Source organism: Hippocampus zosterae, chromosome 3 (genome assembly GCF_025434085.1).
Source record: "Hippocampus zosterae strain Florida chromosome 3, ASM2543408v3, whole genome shotgun sequence".
Taxonomy (NCBI): Eukaryota; Metazoa; Chordata; class Actinopteri; order Syngnathiformes; family Syngnathidae; genus Hippocampus; species Hippocampus zosterae.
In genome coordinates this window covers 25817497-25838716 of record NC_067453.1, presented here as the reverse complement: position 1 = coordinate 25838716, position 21220 = coordinate 25817497, and the positions used below count along the sequence as shown (strand labels likewise).

Sequence of the window (21220 nt, the reverse complement as noted above, 5' to 3'; positions counted from 1 at the left end):
ATCAGTTAATTAGCAGTGTAGTAAAATGAGAGGTGTAAAAGGGTGCGCAAAAAAAAAAAATCACAAAGGAGAGGCGGGGGGATAACAAAGCGGGGTTGCCATAGCGCCAATGAGGCTGTTTGAATGGGCTCGGTTATTGTGCACCGCAGACACCAAACAGCACGGGTGGCCTGTTTCTGTTTCACACCGCTGATGGTTTGTTAGCTTTACGGATGCTAATAAAACTCGCATCTGCTCGCTGTGTTCCTACCTGCTGAGGGCTGTCACTGAGATGGAAGCCATTTGGCCTCCTCGCCGCCTTGATTTTGCGAATGGCAAAGGCCGACTGGAGAATCATGACGGGGAAAAGAAAAAAAAAATGACCGGCACTACCAATTCATACGTGATCAATTCAAGAGGGAAATTGGAAATTGGAAATTCTGAATTTTCTGGGAAAATTCTGGATTATAGCCGTGCAGTATAAAGCATGTATCCCCAAATTGCAGGAGGGGGGGGGGGAGGGGCTTCGGTTTTATCCCAACCCCCAAAAAAATCTATACAAATATTGTTGTACTTTTTGGAAAATAAAATGTAAACAAATTGGAGTTTTTTTTAAATGCACTATTAGATCTTACGCAATGACAATTCTGGGATTGTCACTTTCGAATGGGTGGTTTTACAGCTCTGAATTCAACCAAAATACCGTTGCTGCCCCCACCCCCAAAATTCCACAACTTTCATGTTTTCATCAACAATACAATTGTTTTTACCAACATATTGGGATGAAACGTAAAGGAAAACCCGTGACGTTCGGTCAAAACTACAAACTGATTAATTGATTAATTGCTTTGTCAAAGGAAACCAGTGGCGCACATGTTTGCGTGTCAGCAAATAATTATGCGCAGACTGTGTAAGGCTATTTTGCTATTATCCTAACAAGACAAAAAAAATCAAAGTATTGTTCTACCATTTGGCAAGATCTTTATAACTCATTTTGTGGCTTTGTGATCTTCAAAAAAATCTGAAAATACAAACTAAAATCCTTCAGCCAGGACCAACCAGCTCAATATTATGTAACTGTCCCTAAATACATATGTAAACAAACAACCCTGGAGAATTTAGAGCCCACAATTGACCTATACCATGCCTGTTTTTGGAACATGTCAGGAAGTCAGTGAGGGAGACGTGCTGTGCTGCCCACCACTGCAAAGATTCCATTCTTTGCCTTCCCTGGGACTCCGAAATCCAAAATGGAAAATTTGGGTGCCTCTGGAATGAAAAAGTGAAGCGTGGTATCCAGCTGTTCCAATCTACTCCACTGTAGGAGAAGATAGTTGTTTAGCTGTTTGATCTCAGACAGTACCTGCAATGAAATGAAATGGCCTCCCTGCAGCACCTCATTTCCATTCAAATCAGCATTTGAAAAGCACGGCAGGTGTTGAAATTTTTTCTGACGAAGCAATCCCATGAAACTGAGTGAAAGTGTAATTATAGCTGCCGAGAATACGCAGGAGGATGCATTGTGGCAACAGGAGCACCCACCCCACCCTGTCTTCTTGTGGAAGTCGTTTCTGAATCATAAATATGCATAAGTTCTTGGGCTCGTCATAATAGCGAGGCAACCTTAAATTTTCACTGGTGAAAATGAGCAGTCACAGTTTTACAGCTGTCATGGATAAAAAATTGCAGAGAGTAAGCGACATGTGGTTCCCGCTCACTCAGGGTCAAGCAGTGATTTATTAGAATAGAGCCATGCTTTCTTGGACATAAATGAGAAAGCCTCAATAATTCTGCGACGGAAAAGCGTCCAACTGCCAAAGCGGTCAAGGCTGACATTCCACACTGAAGCGTTTACATGGCGAGTGATGAAATTCATGATGCTACACGATTCATGCTTCACGACTCTGATGCAAATCAGTTTTTTTTCCCCCACTGGTGAATAGTAGAGCGCAAGACCAAAAACTTTGAGATTTCTCAAGGCTACAACGTTAGAGATCGACCAAAATAACAAGAAAAAAATTCGGTAGAAATACATGGTGGCCAGAAGACCAATGGCGACCCCGTTTTTCTGAGAAGTGATTTTTCTTCTGTCTTCACACTTTCACACACGCCGCCAGCCACAATTGATCAATCTGCTTGGCTGCCAACAAATCAACAAATCAGTGCATGAGATCGAAAGTAGACTATGTGATAGCCCACAAAAACTAAGCACGGGGTACCAAAGTCACGTTTATTTATTAAATTAAGATGAGCAAAAGGTGGCTTTTTACTTCGGCTTGTTCCTGCTTGTCATTGAAGTACGGTGAGCAAAGTTTTGTATCTGTGTACATTTTTTTTATTTTCACGTAACCCTGACTGGATGATATGATATACAATGGCTTCTCAGTTATTTGAGTATAATTCATCTGGCTGTATGAGGACACAGCTGTGCTGCTGATCTAGCTAGCTAGCTAGCCAGCCAGCCATCTTGAGCTAATATCACATTGTGATATTAGCTCAAGTAACAATGTCAAATTTATTGTGGCCTACATCATAATTATGTTTTCCCTCGTAGGGGGTAATACATTTCTAGATACCTAGTTCAGAAATCATTACAAGAAAATGTTTCACTATTTCTTCACTTTGAAAGGGGCCTGTAAAAATAATTTACGAAAATCTCATTTCACAACTCAACATTCATCATTTTTTTCTTTACTTTAAAAAGGGATTGTAAAAATCTAAAATGTTAACGTGATTAAAAGTGAAGACAATTTGCAATGTTGGTGTTTTCGCAAGAACCTTGACCTACTCATACGCGATTGGCCTTTGCCGGCCATATAAAAAGATGCGGTGAGCAGAATCTGCCTCCAGGGCCTTGAGTTTGACACCTGTGTTCTACACTATTTTCAAATATGCACAGTCGTATCTTGACTTGCGTCCCAATTTATAAATTTGTTGCGTTACGAACTGTTGCTTTGTATATATTTTTTGCTTTTGAGTTGCTAGCCAAAGAGGGAGCTCATCAGATGTGTCGCTGCTCGATTGAAGGGAACACGACGAAGCAATTCATGTACTGTCATGTGCCACCACGTGTGGGCGATGAAAAATTTTTTTATAATGTGTTAACCCCCCCCCCAAAAAAAATAACACCAATCAAGAGACGCTCCAGCTCGCTCACCCATTAAAAAGTGGTTCACCCTCAAATTGTTCCAAATATGATTTGATCTCAATTCATTCATATTCAATTCATTCATTCATTCATTCATTCATTCATTCATTCATTCATTCATTCATTCATTCATTCATTCATTCATTCATTCATTCATTCATCTTCCGATCCGCTTGATCCTCACTAGGGTAGCGGGGGGTGCTGGAGCCTATCCCAGCTGTCTTTGGGCAGTAGGCGGGGGACACCATGAATCGGTTGCCAGCCAAGGGTAGGGCACACAGAAACGAACAACCATTCGCACTCACACTCACACCTAGGGACAATTTAGAGTGTTCAATCAGCCTGCCACGCATGTTTTTGGAATGTGGGAGGAAACCGGAGCACCCGGAGAAAACCCACGCAATTGCGAAATCAAATTGTAGTGAAAGAGGTACCACAGGATTTACATAAGCAGCTGTCCTTGGTTTGGCCTTGTTTTGTTTTCCTGCAGAACATTGTCATCTATGATGCATGCAGACAGCAGAGTACCTCTCAGACACAAGCCACCATTGTTTGCTCGGATTCACTTTAACACCCCAGTCGGGGCTTGCGTGGTATATCTCTTGGAAGGGTTCCCGATCGTCACCCACCTGACCCTGGATTTAAAATAGCACCAAAGAAACAGCCTTGTGGGAATTGAAAAAAACAAAACAAACAAAAAAAAAAACAAGAAGAAAATTCTTATGACATGAGGACAGAGATACAAGGCTGCGGCGAGAACAACACGGCCGCTTTATCATCTTTGTTATTGTCCCCTGTAGCGACCACAGCAAAATGGTTAGACCCGCACTCACTCACACACACACACACACACACACACAAAAGGCTGAATTGGCAACACGTACGACTTAGACTATAAATGCGTGTGCGTGATCAAACATTTGTCTCAACTAAAAGCTAAAAGCACTCGAACATTTATCATTTGTTAACCACCTTAATAGAAAATCCTGTTCCACTAGCCCATCTACAGTGTACCCATAGAAAAAAAAACCCAAAACATTCACAGCAGCAACTACAGAAAAGTGCAAGACTTAATTAGAATTCCATTTCTGTTAGTGGAATGTGTCAGCAAACTGGATAACCTCCAAACAGGAAGGCCGCAAGAGGAGATTTGAACTCCTCCAACCGGTTCAGGGTGTCCCCCGCCTACTGCCCGAAGACAGGTGGGATAGGCACCCCCCTGCGACCCTTGTGACGATAAAGCGGATCAGAAAATGGATGGATGGCTGGATGATGATATTCCCTGATATAAGTCTTTCAGTCTTTGCGGTGACGTGACACAACTAACAAACAATACATGAGCCCGAACCAAACCAGAAACAGGAAAAATTCTACCAAGAGCATGACAAGAAAAAAAATTCACGACAAGAATTCTACAACTTGTCTTTAAATGCGAGATGATAGGAATACTTTTCAAGTCTTCTGACTTACAGGCAACGTTAGGTTGCTTTAAAACCAGCCGGAAACTGTGGGAGATCACGTGATCCGAATACCTGCTAAACCAACAAACCAGCCCACTTTTTCAAAAAAAGCAATAAAACGGCAAACACCGTGGTTTTCCTCCACATCATCTCTGAGGCCATGCGACCTCCCTGCAGGGACGCAAGGACAAACCTGCTATCTTCTGAGCAATGGCCGCTTTGGCCGCCTGCTATACCGAGACCGTTAAAAAGCAAACACAAGGCAGCGCTTATTGATGCGTCCAGTTGGTATTTATTTTCTGGCAATTATTACGCGAAACGTCGGGCCACCTGCCACGGTATTCATCATTCATCAGGCTGTCCCGCTTTTGACCCAGCAGCGAGTGAACTCTCCTCGGCTGGCTTTTGGCACACTTGCAAACGATAACTTCCTGCGCTCGTCCAACTCCACGGCTACTCATAAAAAAAAAAAAAAAGAAAGCCCTTCAGCTCAGATCTCAGACTGTGAATTGAGTTTTATGATGTCAATTAACCATGGCAGCAACCTGCAGTTTGACTAATAATATGCAAAAGGGTTTATTATTAGTCATTACTGCAGGGAAGGATTATGGTGGGCGCTTGGCATTACACGGTGAATTGGAAATGACTGTCACATGAGGTCATAATGACTCAGGAATTACTGAGTTTTATATATGCCATTATCTTTGCGAGCATGCTGCACATTTTATATGGGGCTGACGAGACCGTCGAAAAGGGCCGTGCATCCGACAGCTCTGTTTGCCCCCTCCATTCAAAATTTGAATGGCTCAAATTTGGAAGCGATGTTTATTCATTTATTTTAGCAAAACTTTAAAGAAGCCCCCGGTAATGGCCAAGATATCTATTTATGTGTCAGCTCGACATTTTATGTTCCAAGTATCCAAGTTGCTTTAAAGGGTTATGACATCACGCGGATGCTCTTCGCAACCAAACAGAAAAATAAACAAGACACAAGACTGTGAGAGCCCCCCCCCCCAAAAAAAATGTACCAAAAAATGTTTGTAATGTATTAAAAAAATTAACAGTCTGAAGAAGCTTTTCCCTATTTTTTCCCCCCCGCCACATACCACCAGCAGAAATCATGTTTAATTGGGCAGACATGATCAAAACAGGCGGCCCGGTAGTCCAGTGGTTAGCACGTCGGCTTCTCAGTGCAGAGGTACCGTGTTCGATTCCAGCTCCGGCCTCCCTGTGTGGTGTTTGAATGTTCTCCCCCGGGCCTGCGTGGGTTTTCTCCGGGTGCTCCGGTTTCCTCCCACATTCCAAAAACATGCGTGGCAGGCTGATTGAACACTCTAAATTGTCCCTAGGTGTGAGTGTGAGTGCGAATGGTTGTTCGTTTCTGTGTGCCCTGTGATTGGCTGGCAACCGATTCAAGCTGTCCCCCGCCTACTGTCCGGAGACAGCTGGGATAGGCTCCAGCACCCCCCGCGACCCTAGTGAGGATCAAGCGGTGCGGAAGAAGAAGATGATCAAAACAATTTTTAAAAAAGTAATCAGCTTCTATAATGTACGGTAAACGTGTGTTTCGGCAATTTTGGGAATCCCTGCGCTAAACTTGTTTGCCCGCACATCGCACACCGGTTTTACAGCCTTCGTAAAGGGGAATTCCTGCTCCATGCGGCACGTACCACAGCATGCAGGAACACAGCAGGCGAAGACTTTGGAGAGACAAAAAATACAAAAGCGCCATCTGTCGCAAACAAGCGCTGTTTTGTTATTGGACAATCTTTTCTTTCAGAAGCAGCACCAATGTGAAGCAATCACCTTGTAAGGCATCATGGAAGGGTGGAGGGGGGGGGGGCGTAAAGGTGGAATAAACCTGAGAGCACTTTGAACAGAAGGCCAAATGTTGAGGCTGTACCTTGAGTCTACAAAGCTGTTTTATCTATGACGTGCTCCTTTCCTCAGCTGAAAAAAAAAAGAAGTGATTTGCGGTAACTAAAGGCTGAACCAAAGTGACACGTCTGGCTCTTTAATCAACAGCCAGTGTCTGACATGGACGCTTAACCCCTCGCGCGGCCCTCCCCGGGCAGAGCTTCTTTCTCTGCCGGGAAGGTCACTTGATCAATGGCTTTATATATGGAGAGAGGGGACGGGGAGTGGGGGTGCTTTTAGCCGATTCTTTGCAATGCATTTGTATCAAGTTCCACTGCTCTGACTGGCAATTTCAACTGAGGAAAATACAAAGATGCTAATTAATGTCACTTTTTAATTTCACAATATTTATGATTGCGGTTGTAGATTCTAGTGGTGTACTGAGAGCTTTTTTGACTCTCTCAGAGCATTATACATTCATTCATTCATCTTCCGTACCGCTTGATCCTCACTAGGGTCGCGGGGGGTGCTGGAGCCCATCCCAGCCGTCTCCGGGCAGTAGGCGGGGGACACCCTGAATCGGTTGCCAGCCAATTGCAGGGCACACAGAGACGAACAACCATCCACGCTCACACTCACACCTAGGGACAATTCAGAGTGTTCAATCAGCCTGCCATGCATATTTTTGGAATGTGGGAGGAAACCGGAGCACCCGGAGAAAACCCACGCAGGCCCGGGGAGAACATGCAAACTCCACACAGGGAGGCCGGAGCTGGAATCGAACCCGGTACCTCTGCACTGTGAAGCCGACGTGCTAACCACTGGACTACCGGGCCGCCCTCTCAGAGCATTAAGTAAGCCGAATTAATTGTGGATTAATCAGGTCTTGAAGCAACTGAGGCAGTAGTAGTGCAGAAGTGCACTCACTAGCTGAAATAAGGAAAGGCACCGTTGATTCATTCTTGCGAGTTGCCGACATACCAACAAACAGGCAAATTCAAAGTCAAGCCCTATAATCGCACTAAAATCCTGCGCACTATGCGGGTGTTCGGCGGTCTCGTTTTTGCCCCCCGCGACGCTCGGGTTCGACGGCGGGTATCGTCCGAGGCGCGCCCTTCGGTAAATTCAAAGTCAAGCCCTATAATCGCATGTCCCTAAATGACTACGGTTCTTATTTTGGGCTAATCGTGATGAATCAATAGTCATCCACATTTGACTATTTTCTATACTGTACCCATAAAGCCTATCCCAGCTAACTTTGGTCACAATCCAATCGCAAGGCTAATCAAAAATGATTCTTTTCTCAATTCTTAATGATTAATAGACTACGTCCATCCTTAGTGACGATTAACACCACTACTTAGTGTCATTTCGGCCACAGGGACTCTCCGCGATTCGCATTGTTATAGCGAGATACAAACTTGTGAACAATGTATACATATATACTGTGTATGGTATATTCTGTACTGGTACAGGTTGGCATCGGGCAGTTGGAAGTCGCTTGGTACCTGTAAATGTAATTTTATGTTGTGAAAGCTGATGTGATACGACATTTTGATTGGTCGTTTCATCTGCGGTGTGACAGCTTCTTCAAGCATATGAAACAGCACCGGTCAGATTGATGAAGTGCATCCAGGCACTGCAGCCATCACAGAGCCGAATATAGGACAGTGATGGATCATATGTTGTGCAGTTTGGCGTAAAGGTACGGAGGCGCGAGATGGTGCTTCGGTAAAGCCCAAACAGAACATGTTGTTGAAGCAGCTGACCCCAGTTCTCAGACAGTTGAGTCCTTTCAGGGTATTCCTGAGCCAGGCTTCATGTTTCCAGTGTACTGTGAACTGATACGCTCTTCGATTCTTTTTCCCAAGGCTTTCATGATGCAAAAGTTAGAGTCACAGAGGACTGCGGCATGGTCAGAGAAAGGTGTAATACAACCCTCCTGTTCCCGCCGTCCAAGAAATGGAGTTCCGCAGAGATCATGCCTCTCGCCCATGCTCTTTAAGATCTACATCAGTGACGTGCCTAAAAACACTATGACGTGCCAACTATCTGTCTACCAACAAAGGACTCCACTTCCACATAATCCATCCCCTATGAACATCGGAACTTAAGCAACAAATTATGTATAAACATCATAGCAACGCTCTCCATGCCAAACCTGCAACACATCACTGCTTGAGATGTTTGGCCGGATTGTCTTGGGGTACTAGCACTCCTGCACTCCGATAAAGCCCCCTTGTTCTTGCCTGCAGCACTGCAAGGCACGCCTGACCGGTGTGGTGTCATAGTGTACATGTAACCAAGGCACCCTCAAAGACATCATGAAGATAATCACCACACCCTTTGAGACCCCAGAGATTGAAATCACGTGACGGTGCTCACCTGCGATTGAAGTTGATCAAATCTAGTCGCTGACGGTCAACCACTCATGAAAACGAATTGCAGAAACCCGCACACTGCACAACAGCTCGGTTTTAGATTTAACAGTGATGTATGAGGGGTCCCGGTGGGGGTAGTCAATCGGAGGTCAAACACAGGTTGTGGTCGCAGGCCAGCTAATGGCAGAACAAGGCGACGCCACATTTACACTCTGAGACATCGATGCGGTGTGCACAATGGCTTCAGAGAAACACCCCGAGCTGTCACAATTAGGTGTAAAAAGGCTGACTTGCCTAACAATGGCATATAATTTATGTAATGAATGACAAACATAGGTATGAGATACAATGGTAATAATATCTCCAGTTATAAATATTTGCTCAGCCTCTGATTTCCCCGTGTATTCATTTCTTCATTTCACCAGTTGCAAAAGCTCCTTCATGCGTGATTTCTTTCTTTCCGCCGGGTCAATACGACAAAAGAATCTGAATCAATGTCATTATTTTCCTTTGCACTTATACACAGACACACAGACCCCCCGCCACACACACACACACGCAGGCGTTGCTATCCAAACATCGCCGACGGGTTGAACAGCTTGTTGATTTTTTAATTATTCTCTGTGCATATCGAGCAAAGCGACGCCTCAGCGCCTTTTGAAAATACGCAAAGTACACTTGCAGCATTCTACATTAACCCTTGCAAGTACTGTAGGTTGTTGAGATGTTATTCTCTCAGAATCTTAAGAGGAATCACGAAGTATAGTTGGGGAGGGAAATATACCGTCATGATCTGTGTCGGGTGATTGTTTCTGTTTCTGTCATCAGTAATGCCGTGTTTCCTATTGTAAATTTATTTACAATGATGACAAATACTGTAAATTTGTCATCAGTAATTGTCATCAGTATTGTAAATTAAATTGTCATCAGTATTGTAAATTTATTGACTGTCAATCAAATTTATGAACTTTGGCTAATTTGGCATTTTTGATTATTGATAATTAAAAAAATATTTTTTTTTCAGCTTCTCGGGCTGTCTAACGAGCACAGGAAGTATAGTTGGGGAAGGAAATATACCGTTATGATCTGTGTCGGGTGATTGTTTCTGTTTCTGTCATCAGTAATGCCGTGTTTCCTATTGTAAATTTATTGACTGTCAATCAAATTTATGAACTTTGGCTAATTTGGCATTTTTGATTATTGAAGATTAAAAAAAAATATATATTTTTTTTTTGGATTCCCAACTTCCCTGCACTCGAATACGTCACGATAATCAGTTTTCAGTTTATGCTAGTTGTCAGGAAAATTTAGTTCTACCTGATATACTTTAACTGATATATAAAAAACTTTTACTATAGGGGTATCTCGACGAAACAAGGATTCGTTCCATGACCAAACTGGTAACTAATATTTACTTCAGATCCAATGAATATTCCAATTCAAATGGCATTAATCCATTTCAGTCCCACCCACCCAAAAAACAACAAAACAAACAAACAAAAACCCCGCCCCAAATATATATTTTTTTTATTGAAGGAAAAATGTGTTCAAAAACATTGCAAAAAAATGGCTGAATAAAAATTTAATACCTTAAGGTGGCACAGTGGCCGTCCTTCCTTTGTGCCGTTTGCATGTTCTCCTCAAACCTGTGTGGTTTTACTCCAGTTTCCTTCCACATTCTAAAAGCACACTCGGTCGGTTAATGAAACATTCCAAAATTGTGAATGCTCGTTCCTCTATGCGTGCCCAGTGATTATTAAGCGATTATTAAGTGATTATTAAGCTACCGATTCAGCTTTACAAGAAGCAGCCTTTTAAACTCTGTCTCGCAACAAGCGGACCGATTTTGCAAATCTATTTGGGGGGGTTGTTTTTGTTTTTGTTCTGGATGATAGAGTTTTTGGTTTCTGTGTAAACTTTGCTGTTGAAAAAAACAAGACAATAAGGGAGAGAGAGTATTGTAGTTTAATTGTAGCAAACTCATAAGTGGCTAGTGCCGCATAAAAACAAAGTGGACACTGGAAATGGGAGTTGGTGTGTGTGTGTGTGTGTGTGTGAGATTCCCTTTGCGAGACGATATCTAATGGGCGGAATCTGAAGTGGAAGAGAAGTAGCATCAAAGGTGTCATCACTCAGCTTCTCTGGCTGTCTAACGAGCACACATTTCCTCACACAGCTCTGGGAAGTGGTCATCAATTTATATTAACACACACACACGCACACACAAGGATGCAGAGTTGAACTCTGGCATGAACTCAAAGAAATGTCCCAATGGCAAAGCAGAAAAACGAAACGAATGAAGTTTTCTGCAGCAAAAGCAGACGCTACTGTATAGTGTGAATAGCGCATGACAACAGCTGCTGTTCATTTTTACTTTGTGGAAGTTAATGACTTGGCTGCCGCCGGTATCATCAATCAACCCCAACTGGCCGTGAGATGTGATGAGGCCACTTTGTCACTGAGAGTTTCGACAATTAGGCAGTACGACGCTCACGACCCCGCAATCACCATCAGTGCAGTTCGGCCTGGTATCCATCCATCCATTTTGCAAAATGCTTGTCCTCATTAGGGTCACCGGAGCCCATCCCGTCCGACTTTGGACGAGAAGCATTTACATCGTGGACTGGCCGCCAGCCAATCACAGGGCACGTAGAGACACAAAGCAGTCACACTTACATTCATAGCTATGGGCAATGTACAAAGTGCAATCATAAAACCAAAAAAAAAAACAAAAAAAAAAACAAAACGCACATGCATGTTTTTGAAATGTGGGGGGATGCAAGAGTACCCGGGGCTGATCCGAGATCCGAAACCAGAACCGTTCGACTATCAGGAAGAATTATTTTTTTAAAATATGTACCAGCGCTCACCGGATTTTTTTTTCAATGTAACTAATTACCAGAAAAAAGAAAAAAAAGTTATGAATAATTTATATACCGTAAATAAATGTTAAATAAATCCTACGGTGGCCCACTGGTCCATTCGTGAGCGCGTCGAGCTCACAATGCAGAGATCGTGGGTTTGATCCCGGCTCCGGCCTTCCTGTGTGGAGTTTGCATGTTCTCCCTGCGTGGGTTTTCTCCGGGTACTCCGGTTTCCTCCCACATTCCGATGGTTGTTCGACTCTGTGTGCCCTGCGATTGGCTGGCAACCGGTTCAGGGTGTCGCCCGCCTACTGCCCGAAGACGGCACCCCCCGCGGCCTTTGTGAGGATTAAGCGGATCAGAAAAAGGATGGATGGATGTACCAGAGCTGACCTGATTTTTTACCATTTTTTTTTATATCACTAATTACCCAGGAAAAAAAAATCATGAACAATTTATATAAATAAACCTTTCTGATTGTCTCGTAACAATGACCTGTCTATTGTTTATTTTTGAGCGTCAGCGCGGGTATTTCCCTCCAATTACAGCGACCTGTGAGCACTCGCCGTCCATCCGCAGTGGCGCTTGGAGTGCGTTTTTCTTGCCGTTTGACATTTAGCTGCGAGGGAGGCAAGAAGGAAATGTTTATATAAGAGATGAAGATAATGAGTCGTAGGATGGAAGAGCGCAGATAGTTTGAATGTGATACCGTTATTCCACTTATTGATGAGGTTTGTTTCTTTGTCCAATGGTGAAATAAAATACGAAAACAAAAAATATTCACTCCTCTTCTGGGTAAATACTGCAATGACAGATTTACGTTATACTGTGTATACCGACGGTGGACTGGAAGTAAAAGTATATGGTGTGAGATTCCCAAGGCGAGTCAAACTTAGCGTTTCCAAAATCTCGGAACCTGAAACGCCCTCAAAAAATGTTTGCGATATTTGATGCAACCACAACACGAGTTGGTCGAGACGCGTAACGAGTGCGGCTCTTCATGCTGATAGTTAACATGTCCAAATGTCCGCTTTGCAGCAACACCGGTATGTTCCGGATGTAATTATGTCTTTATTTGCAGATCTGACAGAATACTGATGTTGACATTTTATTTTTGCCCAATCAGTAGGCTGGAGTTTGATTTCTTACAGTTGCTCAAAATGCTCATAGTCTCCGGCACCGCTGCCGCGATGTTCCGCCTTCTGCTTTGACTCCTTTTGTGTCAAAACAAAGGCAGTTATTGTTGAATTGCTAAGAGACTACTTCCAAGTACAATTCCTTCCTCTGAATCATGTTTTCACCCTGGAAAGACAGGCCAGTGTGTGTCCATTTTTTCCTGCCATTTAGAAACAATTTTCCAACAGAAAACTATTGATCATTGATTTTCAATGTTGCCGATCGGCAATTTATACTGTTCGTTTTCAGGCTATGAGTAATTTGAACGTGACGATCATCCATGAAATTGATGTCGTTGGAGTGTGATGATCCGTGAGATGGAGTGAAACACGCGATTCCGACAGTCAGGCACGGTAAAGTCTTCCTGCGTGTGGTGATGATTGTCTTTCATCAGCACCGGGATGATCTCTGCTGAATGTGAAGTGCTCATCACTCCAAATGTACACCTTTGATAGCTTCTGCCACGAAAACCGGTCAGAACGCCTCGCTCTGCTTTACAATGAAAGTGTGTGCGTGTATGTGTGGGTGAGGGGTGGGGTAACCAGTGCGGGGCTGTCAAATTTATTTTCATTCAGGGGCCACATTAGCATTACGGTTGCCACCAAGGACTGTTAATAAGTGAATCTTCTCCGGTATACATCACATTACGACGCACCGTAGTTGCCTCTGCATTTGATTAGGATTCCTTTGAGCAACAAATGTATGAATGAATAACTAGAGTTGAAAGAAAAAAAATTATCAGATTGCCTACAATGTTGCATGGCAAAACATTTGCCGGTGGCCGCCTCAACCTCTGAAACGGCTGCCACCGTTTGTGGAGTAAGCCCGTACACGCACTTGAAAGGCAAGAGAGTCAAAGTGAAGCGAAACGACTGTCACGATGACTTCGAGTAGTCAGTGAACTCCGAAGCAACTTTTTGATTGAAGTTATTACAGTTAAAATTAGTATTCGCGTTAATATAAACGAGTGTAATTTCGATGTGTTGTCCAGTGCGGGTAAAAGATGTGCTTTGGCGTTATTATTGATTGATTTATTTTTAGACGCCGATCCTTGTTTATTCGTGCATACTGATTTGTTCGCAAAATACGCACAAATTCAAGTACGAATATGTCGGAATCTTACTCTGCACGCGGGCGCACGTTTAACGCACAAATGGATGCAGACGCACGTTAGCAAATGAGAGTCATGAGAATTTTTACAAAGCAGAACTGAGTCATTTGAACAAAAGGTATCTCCATCGAAATTTTTTTTTTAAGAACACATTCGCTCTGATTCGAGTAGGACTCAACTGTTTTGATTTGTCTTTTCTTGACTGTTGGATTCTGTACCAATACCATGGAAAGCACCGGTGTCCAACTCAAGGCCCAGGGGCCAGATCTGGCCCGCCACATCATTTATGTGGCCCGCGAAAGCAAATTAAACATGCCAACTTTGACGATGATGGCTAAAATATGGACCAAAATTTCTCATCGGTAATTAATAAGCGAGATATTGTCAGCATTTTCTTGTTACCACACCTTAAACAATCGCTGAATGAACCATTATTCTTGATTTCATATTTAAATACATTTTCTAGTTGGGAATGTGTGTATGTAAAAGTCAATTGGTGAGTGTACAAGCACCAACGTAGCGGTCATGTGACACATAGTCATGCCTGTGCGAGACAAGGTGACACAACACACATACACACGCCTCCGCTGATGACTGATGGCCAAACACGACTTGCATGACCTCGCGCGCGTTCGGTCACTTCAGCAGAGGCGACATTGACGATAAGTTGATAACATGAGAGCGTGTTTACAGTCCCCCGCATGAGAAGTTCCATTTTTAAGCGTGGGGGGGGAACTTTACTTTTTTACTTTACAGGTCTTCGTATAAACACGATGGCTCCGCGCGGACGCACACTTGACACAAAAATGAAGGAACGGTATTGTGCACGTCCGACGCAATATTTCTTCTTTTGTGTCTAAACACGCACAGCCGCACGATAATTACTCCCCGTGCTGTGACGCCCCAAACGCTTTGTGTTTGAATCAAAGTAACAAAAAATAACAATCATAATTCATTCATTCATTCATCTTCCTAACCGCTTGATCCTCACTAGGGTCGCGGGGGGTGCTGGAGCCTATCCCAGCTGTCTCCGGGCAGTAGGCGGGGGACACCCTGAATCGGTTGCCAACCAATCGCAGGGCACACAGAGATGAACAACCATTCGCACTCACACTCACACCTAGGGACAATTTAGAGTGTTCAATCAGCCTGCCATGCATATTTTTGGAATGTGGGAGGAAACCACAGCACCCGGAGAAAACCCACACAGGCCCGGGGAGAACATGCAAACTCCACACAGGGAGGCCGGAGCCGGAATCGAACCCGGTACCTCTGCACTGTGAAGCCCACGTGCTAACCACTGGACTACCGGGCCGCCCAACAATCATAATAATAATAGTAATTAAATGATGTGAAGAAAAATTGTAAATAGTACTGCGATTTATCCATTTTTGTGTTCATATTGCATTTAATTGAAAGATGTTTGTTGTTTTTTTCTCCTTTCTTCTTTCTACATACATTCTTGCTGCTGGAGGCTGTAAATTTCCCCAGTATGGGACGAATAAAGGATATCTTATCTTATCTTATCTTAAAGTATGACGGCGACAAGCCTCGTGCTCAAATAATCACAAAGGCACCATTAAAGCCTCGTGCTCAAATAATCACAAAGGCAGGCACACGTGCAAAAAGTGGGTTAGTATTTCGAGATGACGCCACTACCATTTTCCTGGAGTAGCGGCATCTGCTATAATAAACACCATGCCCCGAGTAATCGCTGAACTGTTTTAATAAACGGTGTGGCCAAATCAAACCCAGCCTGTACAGGTTATCAGATACCAGCGCATCACCACGGCACAGAGTGTTACACGGCATTCGTAAAGCTGAACAAAAAGCTTTCCAAGTGCATCGACACCATCGGCTGATTTTCCAAAGTGTTTGAACCAAACGTACATTTTTAAAATGTGGAAGGAAACTGGAGTACCAGAAGACCAACACAAACTCAGGAAGGATCCCAAAGCTTAAAGCTCAGAACTATAAGCGAGACGTGCTAACCACCCAATCCACCGTGCAGTCAACGCAAGACATAAGAAAACGATGAGCTACCAAATAATATACAGTATATTATTCTGTGCGTGGTATTTTTTTTAACAATATGATTGACTTTTTAAATGCATTTATTGTACACACAAATATTATAGATTTTATTTATAATATATATATATATTACATTTTTTTGGGAGGATGTGAATCAGAAAATTTGATGATGCATGCGCTTGTCGGACGAGATATTTTTGACATGTTATTGAAATACACAACGAATATTTGTGCAAAATAAATAAATTAATGAATGAAATGAAATATTTTCGTTAATGAAAAACATTTCGTCACCGTTGGCCAGAAACCTACCCTGTCCCAAATGTGGTTAACTTCATATATTTTCCACAAATCTATAGGATTGTTTCGTCCCGATGTGGATGTGTTATTTTTTTTACAAATGTTTGACCAATCAAAAGTGTTAATAATGGCTTGCTCTATTTGATGATGCACTGCGAACAGCTCAACAAACGTACTGTTTTTTGGGGTTTCCTGAAAAGTGATGGATTTGAATAGCTGACGATATGAAGACATTCCGCGAGAGTTCTCCCAGACGACGCCGTCATCTTCCTGCTTTAATGGTGAATAATATGAGCTCATCATCCTGGCAGTGTGTCTTATCCGTGCGCATGGATGAAGGCACATGACTGCCGTCTCATGCAGATGCCGGCAATATCGTCGTCTCAAACAATATTCCGAGTCACGCCAAATCATAAAAACTGACAGCGGCTGCCCCTGGGCAGAATATTTCATCGAGGAGAAGGCTTCTTTTTTTTTTTTTTTTAAGTGGCTGAACAAAGGGAATTCCCCCCCCCCCCCACCACCACCACCACCCCCACCCTGTTTTCTCTTCCCTAAATCCAACCAAGCGTTTCCCACACGCCTGTTTCCAAGTCACCGGCGGCACTGCCTGCCTGCCCTCCTGCCAATCCTGCTTACCACCCCGCAAGTGATGCCTTCAAATAAAAAATAAAAAAAAAGAGAGACTGATGTACTTTTGGACAGCAAAAAGTCAAAAGCAAAAGTGGAACTTCGCCTCTCGGTTAAAACTGACCGATTCTGTGTTATGACTCTAAGCCGGAAAGAACAACGAGTGTGAAGTGCTCAGTGATGTGTAGCTGACCTTGCTTGAGCATGAAGAACCGGGGGCTGAGTTCTCAGCTCGTCGCCTGCCCTGTTGCTCCTCTTCCCCTCACACGCGGATCCTCCTCATCTTCCTCCTCAGCGGCGTTGCGGGCCAACTTGACGAGCTGCTCGTGAGGGAAAAGGCGGCCGGATGAGGAACCAAAAGCACTCTTCACGCCCCCGAGTTTCCTCCTTGGCGGTGTCTCCCTCATCTGTCAGAGCGCAGCGGCAGGCGAGTTGAGAGAAAGACGGAGTGAGACGAAACAACACACGAGAGAGAGAGAGAGGGAGGGGAAAAGAGAGAGAGCTGGTGTGGTTGCGCACTGTAGGGAGATCCTCCGTCGTGTGTGAGAGCTTGTTTATCTCGCCATACGTCTCCTCTCCTTCAGTCGGCATTTCTCCCCAGGGCCGCAGACTTCCTGTTAGTCCCCGGCTCAACTTACCTTCGGAGTGAAATTCATTTTGTGCGCTCTACTTTTCATTTTTTTCACACACCCCCCCACCCCCACGCAGCACCCAAAATGGAGTTAATGGACCGTGATGTATGTTTAATCTGTCATCCAATTATTTGAGTGTTAACAACAGCGCTCGTGTTCCGTGGCCAAGATTTTAACTCAAGTTGGATGCATATCAAATCAATTTTGCCTATTCATTCATTCATTCACGGCGGCCCGGTAGTCCAGTGGTTAGCACGTCGGCTTCACAGTGCGGAGGTACCGGGTTCGATTCCAGCTCCGGCCTCCCTGTGTGGAGTTTGCATGTTCTCCCCGGGTCTGCGTGGGTTTTCTCCGGGTACTCCGGTTTCCTCCCACATTCCAAAAACATGCATGGCAGGCTGATTGAGCACTCTAAATTGTCCCTAGGTGTGAGAGTGAGCGTGGATGGTTGTTCGTCTCTGTGTGCCCTGCGATTGGCTGGCAACCGATGAATTCATTCATTCATCTTCCGAGCCGCTTGATCCTCACTAGGGTCGCAGGGGGTGCTGGAGCCTATCCCAGCTGTCTCCGGGCAGTAGGCGGGGGACACCCTGAATCGGTTGCCAGCCAATCGCAGGGCACACAGAGACGAACAACCATTCGCACTCACACTCACACCTAGGGACAATTTAGAGTGTTCAATCAGACTGCCACGCATGTTTTTGGAATGTGGGAGGAAACCGGAGCACCCGGAGAAAACCCACGCAGGCCCGGGGAGAACATGCAAACTCCACACAGGGAGGCCGGAGCTGGAATCGAACCCGGTACCTCTGCACTGTGAAGCCGACGTGCTAACCACTGGCCTACCGGGCCGCCCTTTGCCCATTCAAATGAACTGAAATCCCATTCATCTGTGACCACTGTCTTGTATAACACAATTAGAATAATAAGAATTATAATAATAATATATATATTATATATATATGGAGGCTGTAAATTTCCCCATTGTGGGACAAATAAAGGATATCTTATCTTATCTTATCTTATCTTATCTTAATAATTTGCTTTAGCGTCATGCGAGACCTTTATTAAGCAAGCACGGAAGGATTCATTTAATTTTTTTTCTTTTGCTTTTTCTTTGGATTAATCCAAAACACCTATTCCAATCCAAGTAGAAGCTTCACCAAGGGGGGGGGTGCTTAAAGAATAATAATAACAATAAGGTGGACTCTCGTTGAACGCGGTAAGCATCACCCAGCACGTTGTCTGTTATCAAGGACACGGTTGGTTGATGTGCTAGTTCACAATGCTACATTCAAACAAATGATGTTTTTGCACACCGAAGAGAGAGAGACTATTAGCCACAGATTTTCTATTAGCAAAGAAAAGAATCAATTACCTGTGAATGATGTTTGCTTTCTCTTCTGTCGATGTAACAATGCTGACATTTGGGCACCTTTCATCCAATTGTAAGCGCGTGACCGGGGCGCTTTTTGTAACAATTAAATGTGCACGCACAAAGCCCTTTGTGTGTGTGTGTGTGTGTGTGTGTGTGTGTGTCACAATGCCCACGTGCCTCTCCTAAGAGTCTCGAGGATGGTGGACGCTCAGGAGAATTGACATATGGTCATGTCAACACCGCACGGACATAAGTATATCAGGTCAGCATAACTGTTTCCGTTGAGGGCTGGGGGGTGGGGGGGAGGGATTCTGATGAGGGTCAATAGGGAGTACTGAGCAGGGTTGAGATGTGGGCAAAGTTGATACAACAGAATTCAGAGGAGAATACAGTGGTACTGACACATAACGGAGGGCAAAGATGAACTGGTACGAGTCGTTTCCCAGCTTTGGAGAGAGTTTGCGATATAAATAGGCTGCTACCAAGAGCAAATCAGGCCAAAAGGCATCAAGAGGCCCCTTTCACGTTGCCCGTGTAAGTCGGCTTCTTCCGGAAGCAAAGGCGGTTTCCCGGGTTCAGAGATATGTTGGCGCTTAAACAGGCTCCAAAGGTCGAAAGACATCAATAGCCACTTTCAAGGGCTATTTGCTGTGCTGTCGCTGTTCTGCCAACAATTGGGGAGGAGGGGGGGGGGGGCTGTCAGTTTCCCAGCTTCTGAGGTGGTTAGCGGCCTAAACGGGCTGCTGCTGAAAGTAAATTGAATCCATTTTCACATTGACTGTTAAAGCAGGCATTTTGCAGTGTCAATGCTCTGCATAGAACAGGGGTGCTCAAGTTGCAGTGCTCGAAGTCTCTATCCAGCCTGTTTTAGATGTCTCCCCGTCCCCAAGACCTGATTCAAATGATCAGGATCAGACTTCTGCAAAGCCTGCCGATGAGCCGATCCTTTGAATCAGGTGCCTTGGGAGGAAGGAGATGTCTGCAACGGGCTGGATCAGGGTTCTCAAGGACCGGAGTTGGGCAACCCTGCCGCAGAAGGGACAGACAAGAAATGAGGAGAGAGAATTTCAGTTTGAAGCTATTTAAATGTCTGCTGGATTTGGTGCGCATGGATCGGTAGCGCTTGCCTGAGGGGAGGAGCTGGAAAAGGTGGTGGGCAGGATGTGCGGGGTCCAGTAGGATTTTCCGTGACCTTGTCTTGCTTCTTGCGGTGTGCAAGTCCTCAAAGAGTGGGCAGGGCGGGACCATTGAGGGGACAAAGGTGACCTGAGACTTTCACAGCTTCTGAGATATCTTGCCGCCCAAAGAGGCTGCCCCCAAAAGGAAATGGAGACAAAAAGCAACAGACTCTCCTCCCTCACTCCTTGTACAGTCAGTGAAAGTTTTTTTTTTTCTGGAACATTTGGAACATTCTGGAACAATCAACATTCAACGTCAACTCTGTTACCAAAATCAAACTGCACGGTTGTTCCATATAAAGAAGTCAACACAAGGACGATCATTCAGATTGGCCTACCAAGAAAAACGTGACGATCCTTCAGAGACTGTAAAAGACAGTAAATACAAAAGAACACACACTTCCTTACGTTCCTGATGAAATATTGAGCGGAATGTGAAATGTTCTTGGGAAACGAGGTCATGATGAATGAACGCGAGCAGGGAGGTTGTGTCGATTGCTCACATAAGACTCAACACACACACACACACACACACACGCCCGTGCCCGATATGAATGGCGCAATGCAAATGGATCAGTCAATGTTTTGGGGTAACAATTTCAATAAGTCAGAGCTCCAAGCTGGGGAGGAGCAAAGCTCGTATTCATGACTACATCCGTGCTTGAATTATATTCCACGCAGCTGCTCACATTAATAATACAAAAGGGGCTGTGAATGCTCACAGAGATGTTCGTCAACTCTTATTTATATACGCTACCTGCATATATATCAGACGGGATTTATAAGAGACCAACCTTCCTGCGAATTGATGACATTATTTGGAATTCAGTTTGGTGTGCTTGATCCGCCATTTTGCCAAGCTCCAGGAGATTTCTTTTGACTCGTGTTTTGGAGGCGAGGATCGGCTTAAATGGTCCGCCAATGAACCTCTGTATTTGACACAGATGGGACTTTTACTCTTTCTCCCCCCCCCCCAAAAACAATATTTTATTTTCCTCCAGTGGATCCTATGCGGCGTTTTCTACCGCCCCTTGCAAAGGCTGTGAAGTGATGCTTTTAAAATGCGGGACACAACAGGGTGGCGCAGCTGAT

The 21220-nt window shown here is 44.3% G+C and overlaps 2 protein-coding genes across 4 annotated transcripts in view; both read right to left on the bottom strand.

Moving 5' to 3' along the window:
* shisal1b (shisa like 1b) overlaps positions 1 to 17576 on the bottom strand; it is a 48398-nt gene extending 30822 nt beyond the window's left edge. Inside the window, exon 1 of one of the 2 annotated variants that reach the window (XM_052060762.1) lies at positions 17134 to 17576. The gene's annotated coding sequence lies outside the window, so the exon portion shown is untranslated. The remainder of the gene's footprint in view (positions 1 to 17133) is intronic. The other variant, XM_052060764.1, reaches the window with a different exon arrangement.
* The window catches only part of LOC127597570 (SRSF protein kinase 2-like), a 446193-nt gene that overhangs the window by 121119 nt on the left and 303854 nt on the right, over positions 1 to 21220 (bottom strand). The gene's annotated exons all lie outside the window — the stretch shown is intronic.